The sequence below is a fragment of the Phocoena sinus genome, chromosome 7, assembly GCF_008692025.1.
Source record: "Phocoena sinus isolate mPhoSin1 chromosome 7, mPhoSin1.pri, whole genome shotgun sequence".
NCBI lineage: Eukaryota > Metazoa > Chordata > Mammalia > Artiodactyla > Phocoenidae > Phocoena > Phocoena sinus.
The window spans coordinates 110,023,695-110,036,466 of record NC_045769.1 but is presented as its reverse complement, the minus strand read 5'-3'; the positions used below and the strand labels follow the sequence as shown (position 1 = coordinate 110,036,466).

Here is a 12,772-nt window from a genome sequence, read left to right as displayed (position 1 = left end):
AACATCTCTAAGCCTCAATTGTCACATCAGTTAAACTGAGATAATAATAATTTCTATTTCCGAGGTGTTGACGAGACCATGAAATGGAATATTCTGTGCAGAGCCTTTAAGATAGTTCCGAAGGGCCAATATTCAGACAGTGATGAATATTTAGCTACTTTGGTCAGAGTTGAAGAATCTCTAGGTAAGAAATTAGTAAAGTGATGGGGGAGGGGGGATTGGGTGAAGGGGGTTAAAAGGTACAAACTTCCAATTATAAGATAAATAAGTCATGGGGATGTAATGTACAGCATGGCGACTATAGTTAACAATACTCTTTAGTGTATCTGAAAGTTGCTAAGAGAGTAGATTCTTAAAATTCTCATCACAAGGAAAAAACATGTAACTATGTATGGTGATGCGAGTTAACTAGGCTTGTTGCGGTGACCGCTTTGCACTATGTACAATATATCAAATAATTATATTGTACACCTGAAACTAATACAATGTTATGTGTCAACTATATTTCAACAGAACTGGAGAAAATAAAAGAAATTAGTGAAGTGTAACATTGCAGTGATGTTGTTGCAAGACAGGGGACCCCTTCCAGGGCCCGAGATGGGCTCTTGTCTAACACTCAGAAATGAACTGTCTGAGGAGACACACGTGCTGACAGAGCAAGAGACTTTATTGGAAAGGGGCCCCGGGCGGAGAGCAGCAGGGTAAGGGGACCCGGGAGAGCTGCTCTGCCACGTGGCTCGAAGTCTCAGGTTTTATGGTGATGGGGTTAGTTTCCGGGTGGTCTCTGGCCAGTCGTCTTGCTTGGCCCACATTTGGTCTGACTCAGCGTCCTTCCTGGTGGCATGTGCATCTCTCAGCTGAGATGGATTCCAGCGAGAAGGGCTCTGGAGGCTGGTGTCTCCCCCCTCTCGCGGCCCCTCCCGGATTCTCCCGGTTAGTTTTCCGCGGCAGCACCGTGTTCATTATCGGTACCACCTGCTGTGAGACAGCTCAGGCAAGTGGGCCTGGCCAAGGCGGGTGGTTTCAGTCAACTGTTCTAAACCCTTCCAATATGAAGGAATGAAATCACTTTGAAATGTGCTTAAAGATATTTGAAAAACTGAAGGTGGTGACTTTTTAAAGTAATGATGACTTTAATATAAGATTATATATCCCCGTTATTTAAAAAATATTAATCTACTCAGAGAGGTACAAGGAAGAAATTAGTGAAACTCCTGAAGTTCTACCACTTAGACAAAAAAGCAGCGTTAACGTATGGTGATCATAGCTTTGGACGTTACTCTGTGATGAGGGGTAGATAATTGAGATGAAGGGCAGAAATCATTTTATTGAATGTACTGTACCACACCACTGTTTTTAAAATATAAATAACGTTCAATTTTATTCATTTAAAGACCAAAAATCTGACTGAATTTTAGTATGAGATGTTAATTCCTTTTTAAAACTTCCCTCTCCCAGTATACAATATAGTTTTCCCTGAAATGAACCTACATCTATTGCATATCAAAGAAACAGTCGTGGGCTTCCCTGGTGGCGCAGTGGTTGAGAGTCCGCCTGCCGATGCACGGGACATGGGTTCGTGCCCCGGTCCGGGAGGATCCCACGTGCTGCAGAGTGGCTGGGCCCGTGAGCCATGGCCGCTGAGCCTGCGCATCCGGAGCCTGTGCACCGCAACGGCAGAGGCCAAAACAGTGAGAGGCCCGCGTACCACAAAAAAACGACTGCGAGCCATGTGGCAGAGCAGCTCTCCTGGGTTCCCTTAGCCTGCTGCTCTCCACCTGGGCCCTCCTTCCAAGTAAAGTCTCTTGCTTTGTCAGCACGTGTGTCTCCTCGGACAGTTCATTTCCGAGTCTTAGACAAGAGCCCACTCTCAGGCCCTGGAGGGGTCCCCCTTCCTGCAACACACTGAGTTAGGCAATAACTTCTTAGAAACAATACCCAATGCGCAAGTGATAAATGAAAAAAAAAATATTTGAACTTTATCAAAATTTAAAACTTTTGTGCTTCAACTAACACCATCAAGAAAGTGAAAAGGAAATCCTCAGAATGGGAGAATATGTTTGTAAATCTTGTCTCTGCTACGCGACTTGTATCTAGAGTATTTAAAGAACTCTTACAACTCAATAATAAGATAAATAGTGCAAAATTTTAAATGGGCAAAGGATTTAAATAAACATTTGTTCAAAGAAGATACATAAATGGCCAGTAAGCACATGAGAAAAATACCTAACATCATTAGTTTTGCAAATCAACACCAGATTAAGATACAAATGCACCCCCTTTAGGATTACTATCATAAATAAGATGACAATCACAAGTTTTGTCCACAATGGGGAGAAATTGGAACCCTCATATATTGCCGGTTGGAATGTAAAATGGTGCAGCCACTATGGGAAATGTTCTGGCAACTTATCAAAATGTTAAACATAGTATTATCATGTGATCCAGCAATTCCACTTCTAGGTACACACTCAAAAGAATTGAAACATATGTCCACACAAAAACTTGTATGTGAATGTTCATAACACCAGTATTCATAATAGCGAGTGAGGTGGGGGGGGGGGTCCAGGGGCCGGTGGGAGGGGTAGCTTAGGTGGTTTGCCCACCCCTTTGGTGGTGCTGTGTGCAGAGGGCATTTGCAGTGCCCTGCTTTTGCTCCCGACCCCCTGCTTTTGCTCCCGGATCCTCAGAAGTGGTAGTTGGGATTTCTGGTCTGTTTGTATCTTGTCCAGAATTTGCCCAACTGCACTTGAATGCATGCACTTACTTTTAGTCCCTTACAGTTCCTTTGTATTTTGTTGCTCCAGGAGACCTTCTGTTCAGGTGCAAGCACTGCAGCAAAGGGTCGCAGGTCCAAGCCTGTCTCATAAATATTATAAACAAAGGAGGATCATTGACTCCTGTCTTTTAGAGATGAGGAGAAAAATGTGAAACTTCCTTCTTGTTCCCTTCCTGCTGCCTTTTGACTTTGTTGTTTGTATGTATTTTTCAGGTGGTGAGCAGAGGTTAGACTGCTTTTTGTCCCCCAGGAACAACAGCTGTGTCATCTCAGTGGCTCAGCGGTGCCGGTGTTCTGTGTCTACGTTCCACACCCAACGCTGGTTGTCCGGGGCTCCACTCCACGCTGTCACCTGGAGACCCGGATCAACATAGGGTCACTGTCCTATAGCTGCAAGGCTGGGAACACCTGGCCCTCACTGTCAACAGCCCAGGGAATAACCAGCTGAGCGGGGTTCACACAGGCAATAAAATGCTTTAGCCCAGAAGTTGGGAACTCCCTGGCGGTCCAGTGATTAGGATGCTTCGCTTCCACTGCACGGGGTGCGGGTTCAGTCCCTGGTCAGGGAGCTAAGATCCCCCATGCCATGCTGCACGGCCAAAAAAGAGAAAAGAAAAACACAAACATGGCTTCTCTGGTGGCGCAGTGGTTGAGAGTCCACCTGCCGATGCAGGGGACATGGGTTCGTGCCCCAGTCCGGGAAGATCCCACATGCCGCGGAGCGGCTGGGCCCGTGAGCCATGGCTGCTGAGCCTGCGCGTCCGGAGCCTGTGCTCTGTCATGGGAGAGGCCACAGCAGTGAGAGGCCCGCGTAACGCAAAAAAAAAAAAAAGAAAAAAAAACACAAACAAAAACAGAAGTGACACCTGTCACTTTGACTCCCAGCCCATTGCCCTGTCTTAACTGCAAGGGAATAGGAGAGCATAACTTCAGCTGTCCCTGGCAGAGAGGGAAAGACTGGATACGGGCAAGCTCTAGAAGTGTCATCCGTGGCCTGGAATACATCACTAAGATACAGAGGGTCAGGAGTAGCAGGGACTCCTCACCTCTAGCGGTTTTGAAAGTCTTCCCCTTTCCTGGGGCGCCAGTGCCCACAGCCCTGTCCCTGGGTGGGCTTTGGGATCTTGTACCGGTCAGCGGCAGCCTTACTGTCCTTGCAGGTCCTGTGGGAAGATAGTCTTGACTGTGGTTCTCCTTGCACGGCCTTGGAACCCAGTTGATTCTTTCCAAAGATGTCCATGTCTTTCCACAAATTCTTCGCCTTCTCAAAGCAGCCTGGGTGGATTTTTGTCATTTGAGATAGAGAACCCTTACTGGCAGGGTACTGTTATGTATACGGCAGTTAGATGGCTGGGAAAATGTCCATTTCTCATTAACTTGTTCTGGGCCGAATGAATAAGTCTCATGATAGAAAAGCCAAATTTGTGGGCTGGGCATAAAAGATTTTACCCCCAGTCCCCAAACGGTGCTCCTACCAGGATTACCCTTGATAGTTTCACTTTTCCGAGACCTGTATTTCCTTCAAGGACAAGAAGAAAAGAAATAATGTATTCTTTCAAATATGCAAGGGCGCTTCCACACATGCCCCATTTCTTTCTCAAAACTGAGGACTTTAGGCGTTTCTTCCATCAGTAATTGAACACTACCTGTAGCTCTGCCAGCACTTCAGGCTGAGAGGAATAATTTCTCAAGTACTAAACTGCAGCTAACTGCCAAATGATTTTGTGAAGGAAAGTGAGGTGCCATGCCGTTTCCAGCGACAAAAAGAGCATCTACAACCCACAGACTGGGAGAGAATATTTGCAAATCACTTATCTGACTTGTATCCAGAATATATAAAGAATACTTACAACTCAATAAAAAGACAACCCAATTAAAACACGGGCAAAGGATTTGTACAGATATTTCTCCAAAAAAAAGATCTGCAAATCAAAAATATATACATTAAAAGATATTAGGGGAATGCAAATCAAAACCACAATGAGATACCACTTCATGCCCTGTAGGATGGCTCTCATTTAAAAAGATGGACAAGGGCTTCCCTGGTAGTGCAGTGGTTAAGAATCTGCCTGCCAGTGCAGGGAACACGGGTTCGAGCCCTGGTCCGGGAAGACCCCACGTGCCATGGAGCAACTAATCCCGTGCACCACAACTACTGAATCCACGCACTGCAACTACTAAAGCCCGTGCGCCTAGAGCCCATGCTCCGCAACAAGAGAAGCCACTGCAGTGGGAAGCCCGCACACCTTAACAAAGAGTAGCCCCCGCTCGCCGCAACTACAGAAAGCCTGCGCACAGCAACAAAGACCCAACACAGACAAAAATTTTTTTTAATTTAAAAAAATCTGTTTAGGGGCTTCCCTGGTGGCGCAGTGGTTGAGAGTCTGCCTGCCGATGCAGGGGACACGGGTTCGTGCCCCGGTCCGGGGAGATCCCACATGCCGCGGAGCGGCTGGGCCCGTGAGCCATGGCCGCTCAGCCTGCGCGTCCGGAGCCTGTGCTCCGCAATGGGAGGGGCCACAGCAGTGAGAGGCCCGCGAACCGTAAGAAAAAAAAAAAAAAAAAAATCTGTTTAAAAAATAAATAAAAAGACGGACAGTAACAAGTATTGTTGAGGATATGGAGTAATTGAGGGCTCATACCTTGTTGGTGAGAATGTAAAATGATGCAGCCATTCTGGAAAACAGTCTAACAGTTCCTCAAAATGCTAAACCTAGAGTTACCATATGAAACAGCAATTCCACTCTAGGTGAAGTGGGATGAAAACACATGCCCACAAAGATACATGTACACAAATGTTCACAGCAGCATTATTCATAATAGCCCAAAAGGGGAAATTAGGGCTTCCCTGGTGGTGCAATGGTTAAGAATCCACCTGCCAATGCAGGGGACACGGGTTCGAGCCCTGGTCTGGGAAGATCCCACATGCCGCGGAGCAACAAAGCCCGTGCACCACAACTACTGAGCCTGTGCTCTAAAGCCCAAGAGCCACAACTACTGAGCCCGTGAGCCACAACTACTGAAGCCCGTGCACCTAGAGCCCATGCTCCGCAACAAGAGAAGCCACCGCAATGAGAAGCCTGCGCACTGCAAGGAAGAGTAGCCCCCGCTCGCCGCAACTAGAGAAAGCCCACGCGCATCAACGAAGACCCAATGCAGCCAAAAATAAATATAATTAATTTTTTTTAATCTCTACCTTTAAAAAAAGGGGGGGGGAGTGGAAATTATTCAAATGTCCATCAACTCATGAGTGGATAAACAGAATGCAGTATATCCATATAATGGATTATTATTCAACCATAGAAGGAGTGAAGTACTGACACATGGAGAGACCTTGAAAACATTAGGTGAAGTGAAAGAAGACCACAGATTGTATAATTCCATTCATTTGAATGGTCCTGTCCAGAAGAGGCAAATCCATAGAGAAAGAAAGGCACTCAGTGGTTACCAGGGCCTGGGGAGAGGAAGGATGGGAAGTGGCTGTAAAGGGTGTGGGGTTTCATTCAGGTGATGAAAATATCCTAAAGTAAATTGTGACGGTTGTACAATTCTGAATATACTAATAAGCACAGAATTGTACCCTGTAAAAAAGTCAGTTTTGTGGTCTATGAATTAGATCTCTTTAAAACTGTCATTTTTTAAAAGTACACATAAAACAGCTATTTTGCTCAGATATTTTTTAAGGTTCAAACAAGTTTGTTATTCTCATTTTCAGCTTTTGAAAGTGATTGTGTAGGAAGAAAAGAGATCAGCCTCTTGCCATTAAGAGGTGGTTAAATTTTGCCTTGGGGAATAACAGATTAGGACCTAAATCCTATTAAATTTATTCAGTGCTTCACTCCCGTCCCCCTAGGTCTCTCCTCCTCACAGAAGAATTTTCCAAAGGCCTAAGCATGTTGGCCTCTGATCGTGTCCAGGGTTTGGGGAGAGGAATGACCTCAAACGCCCTGTCCGCTGGCGCCAGGGACCTAAAGGTTCCGGACACGGTGGGAGGGACGCACGCCCTCCAGGGCTCCTTCCTCCCCACCCTCCGGGCCTCTTGCTGGAGGGTCTAATCTCAACATGCAGCAAGGCCCCTGCAATGTAACAAATCACAGAAAGATGCTACTCATCCCTTGGAATAGCGCTGGCCTGGTGGTTTGGAGACTTTGACGGTGCTCTGATGGGGCTGGCAGCTCAGTTGTGGAAGGGGCATGTCACTCTACCCTTTGGGGCCTCAATTTCCTTATCTGTAAAATGACATACTTGGACTCGATCATTTCTAACCCTTGGGTTACATTTCCTTTCTATAACAGATACAGCTATGTGTGGTTACAGCTAACAAGACCGATATTCCAACTTTGCATTTCCTTCTCTCCTTTTAGAAATATTTCTATTTCCTTATTTTAATAAAAATTAACATCAATTCCAGACATTTTATTAAACTTTGACGTGTTAATTTATAGTAGTAATACTTCATCCTTGTTAAGGGGGTAAAAACTTTCAATGCAGCATTGGCTAGCAGGTCTGGTGAGAGTGGGCCCCCCGACCGCTCCCGCCACAGATGTGAGAAATCCACATTGGTTCGTTTGTCCCCTCTGCTTACGGGCAGAGTCACAGAAAGGAAAGAAAACAAGAGCCCGTTCACTTTTCCCCCTGCCCTTCCACATCCGCCTTTCCTCTCCAGGGGAACCACTGTTGACAGTTGTGTCTATACCTCCTGTCTTTTTTTCCATAGAGTCACATGCAGATAGATAAACATGTACAGAGACACATCACAGCGATTTGACAGTGATGAAATGGGACCAGGTAGGTCGCTGGCTTTTTCCCTTCACAGTTTCTTAGAGAGTAATCTTTGCTGGTGTGGAGTTCCACCAGGCTCTTTTTCCCAGCCACGTGGTTTTCCATATGAATGCACCATAGTGCACTCTGGACTCAGTTTCTCTGGTGATGAAATCAGGTGGTAAAAAATTCTTTTTTTGCGTCGTAAACAATGCTGCACCACCTTGTATTCACGTTTTCGTGCACATGTGCGTGACACCTAGAAATGGAGTGGTGACAAAACGTAGTTCTCCAGAGGAAACTGCTAACAGTCGCCATACATCCTTCTAGTCTTTTTTTTTCCAATCTGTGGCATGCAAATATATATGCATACAGAGAAATACATGTATGTATAGAAATATATCACAGTGTCTGTAGCCTAATGGAAACAGGACTAAGGTTGGATTTTGGTAGGTGCTGCTGAGGTAGGAGATCGATGGGCCCCAGGCTGAGCGGCTGCAACCAGTCTCCTGCTGACACTTCAAGATAAGATACTAGCAGGAACACTGGGCCCTGAATGAGTGGAAGACAAAGCAACCACATTTTCCTCGTTCTCGTGGTCAAGGGGATTTCCCAGCCCAACACATGCACAGAGGATGTCCTCAAGTCTAGGGAGGGGACAAAGGAGGGAGGAGCCGCCAGCCCATAGTATGTCCTGCCAACCCCTAGAAACCATGCTGGAATCCATCGTGGCTGAGAGATGCGTGCACCTGCCAGGAAGGACCCTGAGTCAGGCCAAATATGGGCACGTGCAAGATGATTGTCCAGAGACAACCAGGAAAACTGCCCCCACGTAAGAGATCTAAGCACCCCTACTGGGTGCAACTCGCTCTTCCACACGTACTCAGATTATGATCTGTTTCACAATCTCTGTCTCTCGGCTGAATTCTTTCCTCAAAGAAGACAAGGACCGAGGCTTCCTCCCACCCACTCCACCCTCTCGCCGAGATCACCGCCAAGTCACTTTCCCACGGGGCTACATCACCACTCCCCACTTGTCGACACTCCCTTACACTGGCAAGTGTCAGTAGTATTACATTGTACCAGTTGACGGTGGGAAAATATTTGAATTTACATTTTCCTAACTGCCAGGAGGATCAATCATTTTTACTTATGTTTATTAGCCATTTGAATTGTTTATGTTATTCATTGCCTATTCATATTATGGCCAATTTTGGGGGGGAGGGTTGTGTGTGTGTATATATTTTTCTTATTAATTTGTGATTAGTCTATAATTGTGCCTCGATGTTGCCATCTCATTTCAAGAAAAAACAAAACAAACAAAAGCTAAGCTCCTCATTTGCCCTCTTTTTTTTTTTTATTTTATTTTTTTGCGGCACGCCGGCCTCTCATTGCTGTGGCCTCTCCCATTGCGGAGCACAGGCTCCAGACGCGCAGGCTCAGCGGCCATGGCTCACGGGCCCAGCCGCTCCGTGGGATCCTCCCGGACCGGGGCATGAACCCGTGTCCCCCGCATCGACAGGCGGACTCTCAACCACTGCGCCACCAAGGAAGCCCTGCCCTCTTTTTTTACACTAAGTTCTCTTATGCCTGGGTATGAAACATTCATACAAGTTAACATGGGTCTTGAAGTTAACCAAACAAGTCCTTTCCCCCAGAACATTCAGGAACATTTTTTCTGAATTTCCCATTTGCACAGCAGCAAGATGACACGCCTTCTGAGAACCTTTCTTTCCCTCTTTCTGCTCAGGTCACCAGTCCACAGGCCCCACTCCTTTGAAAGAGCAGGTCTGCAAAGACAGAATGCAGGCGCCAATGGGCAGCACTCAGATGACACTCCCTCCACAGCACAATTGTCTGGCTCTTGGCCTTAGACACATCTACTCATTCTTTTTTTTTTTTTTTAATAGATTTAAAAAAAATTTTTTGGCTACGTTGAGTCTTTGTTGCTGTGCGTGGGCCTTCTCTAGTCATGGTGACTGGGGCCTACTCATTGCAGTGGCTTCTCTTGTTGCGAGCACGGGCTCTAGACACACGGGCTTCAGTAGTTACAGTACACGGGAGCTAGAGTGCGCGGGCTTCAGTAGTTGTGGTTCTTGGGCTCTAGCGTACAGGGTCAGTAGTTGTGGTGCATGGGCTTAGTTGCTCCTTAGTTTCTGGGATCTTCCTGGGCCAGGGATCGAACCCGTGTCCCCTGCACTGGCAGGTGGATTCTTAACCACTGTGCCACCAGGGAAGCCCCATCTACTCATTCTTTTTTTTTTTTTTTTTAATAAATTTATTTATTTACTCACTTACTTATGGCTGCATTGGGTCTTCGTTGCTGCACGTGGGCTTTCTCTAGTTGTGGCGAGCCGGGGCTACTCTTCGTTGAGGTGCACAGGCTTCTTATTGCACTGGCTTCTCTTGTTGCAGAGCACGGGCTCTAGGCACACGGGCTTCAGTAGTTGCAGCACATGGGCTCAGTAGTCGTGGCTCGTGAGCTCTAGAGCACAATGTTCAGTAGTTGTGGCTCACGGGCCCAGCCGCTCCGCGGCATGTGGGATCTTCCCGGACCGGGGCTCGAACCCGTGTCCCCTGCATTGGCAGGTGGATTCTCAACCACTGCGCCACCAGAGGAGCCCATCCCATCTACTCTTTCTTGATCTTTGATGTACAGATACTATGAGAGTATAATGTGGACCTCGTATACCTAGACCACGATGATGTATGGCCTTTTAGTCATTGTAGGGCCAAAGTGACATGGGAGAGCATAGGGGCTGTAGGAGATGGACTACTCCTCACCTTGGTGGTTAAGTAAATCCTGGAAATTGCTGTTACGGGAGTGATGTGTGGACGTGTCTACCATCACGTGTCGCATAGCGGGGCCTGAGTGAGTGGCAATTAACACTGTGCATGTTTTTCTTTTTTCCAAATGTTTGTTTACTTTTTGGCCGCAGCCTGTGGCATGTGGGATCTTAGTTCCCTGACCAGGGATTGAACCCGCGCCCCTGCAGTGGAAGCACGGAGTCCTAACCACTGGACCACCAGGGAAGTCCTTGTGCGTGTTAATACATATCATAGTTCCACAGGCTTTAGTTGGATGACTTTACTCCTAAGTTTCACAGGATATCCAAGAGCCATTTTAATCTGCCCTGATGTAATTTCCTGCTGAGTTTCCTAAAATGTCCAGGCTGAGATGCAGGCCAGAGAGGCCAGGATTGGCTCTTGTTGGCAGTGAATAGACAGGAAAAGCTGCCATAAAACATAAAACTGCCATTAGCTTACATTTTCTAAGGTCACTGTGTCTGGCACGATGGTCTTGTCACAGCCATTACCAGCCATGAGCTTAATGCGTGGACAGAACAGCTGCACCTGCAGATGAGTTCCTTGAAGGTAGATTGTGAACAGTGTTTCCTGGAAAGCTTCGCTGTCTAGAGCAACGTTGAAAGCTTCAGCCAATAAAGGCTTAGGGGTTCATGGCCACTGGAGAATCTGTATCTCAAGCTGCCTGCACATCCATGGTGCAGACTGCAGTAGTGTGAGGGCTTTGCATGCAAGGTTTCCCAGTCATCATGTAATAGGGAAGAATCGGGGGCTTCCCTGGAGGCACAGTGGTTAAAAATCCGCCTGCCAGTGCAGGGGACATGAGTCCAAGCCCTGGTCCGGGAAGATCCCACATGCCGCGGAGCAACTAAGCCCTTGCACCACAACTACTGAGCCTGCGCTCTAGAGCCCGCGAGCTGCAACTACTGAGCCTGCGTGCCACAACTACTGAAGCCCACACGCCTAGAGTCCGTGTTCCGCAACAAGAGAAGCCACAGCAAGAAGCACGTGCACCGCAACAAAGAGTAACCCCCGCTCGCTGCAACTAGAGAAAGCCCACGTGCAGAAACAAAGACCCAACACAGCCAAATATTAAATAAATAAATTAATTTATTATTTTTTTTAAAAAAAGAATCATTGTATTCTATCACAATTTAATCACTAAAGGGGTGTGGCCTATAAGCTTAAATTACACATAATGGCCCATCTCTGGGAAACTTGCCTCCCAGGTAATGAGTGTTCATCTAAAATATCTTTATTTAGCTCACAGGAAACATCCCAACCAGGTCCACCTGTGAATGACTGCAGGAAAGAAGAAACACATCCCCTCTGGAGACTGACCAGAACCAGGAAATGTTTGACTTTACTCCCTCCCCTCTTAGTATAAAACAAGTCTGAATTCTAACTTAGTCAAGATGGTTCTTTGGGACACGAGTCCATCATCTTCTTGGTCTGCTGGCTTTCCAAATAAATTCACCATTCCTTGCCCCAATGACTTGAATCTTGATTTATTTTCCTGTTGTAGGGCAAGCAGTATGAGCTTGGACTTGACAACAATCACCATCATGCTTACTGCTTACTGAGCACAACTGTGTGTGTACAGGTAGAGTGCCATGACAGGGCCTTTATGTATGTCATTTAACCGTGGCAACTCACCTGTTGGGCAGTTATTAATCAGATGAGAAAGCTAAGGCTCAGAGAGGTAAAGTGACCTGCTTGGTAGGTGGAGGAACTAAATGCAAACCACAAATCTGTGCACTTTGCTCTGTGAACATCTTACTCTTTGTCATGGACTGGTGATCCATTCCTTACCCACTTTGGTCATTTGCATATTCACCTGGCCTTTCATCTAATGAGCAGAGCTGGCACATAAACTCTAACGAGTATGTCCTGTGTGCTAAAAACTGTCAGGTGCCTTACATATGTGATCTCTTAACCCTCACAGTTCTGAGAGGATTTGAACTTTTTATTTGAATAGTGTCAATTTTTTAAATTTATTTATTTATTTATTTTGGCTGCACCAGGCCTTAGTTGTGGCACGTGGGACCTTTGTTGCAGCATGGGGGATCTTTAGTTGGGGCATGTGGACTTCTTAGTTGTGGCATGCGTGCAGGATTTAGTTCCCCAACCAGGGCTCGAACCTGGGCCCCCTGCATTGGGAGTGCAGAGTCTTACCCACTGGACCACCAGGGAAGACCCTGTCATTTGTTTTTAAAGTGTATTTTTAAAATAAATTTATTTATTTTATTTATTTATTTTTGGCTGCATTGGGTCTTCATTGCTGCCCGTGGTCTCTCTCTAGTTGCGGCGAGAGGGGACTACTCTTCGTTGCAGTGCGTGGGCTTCTCATTGCGGTGGCTTCTCGTGTTGTGGAGCATGGGCTGTAGGCGCGTGGGCTTCAGTAGTTGCGGCACGTGGGCTCAGCAG

At 46.6% G+C, this 12,772-nt stretch overlaps 1 non-coding gene across 1 annotated transcript; it reads right to left on the bottom strand.

Moving 5' to 3' along the window:
* Positions 1 to 12,465: 12,465 nt before the first annotated feature.
* On the bottom strand, positions 12,466 to 12,538 carry TRNAG-CCC. Its single transcript has one exon. It is a non-coding gene; the product is annotated as a tRNA-Gly (tRNA).
* Between the last annotated feature and the right edge of the window lie 234 nt (positions 12,539 to 12,772).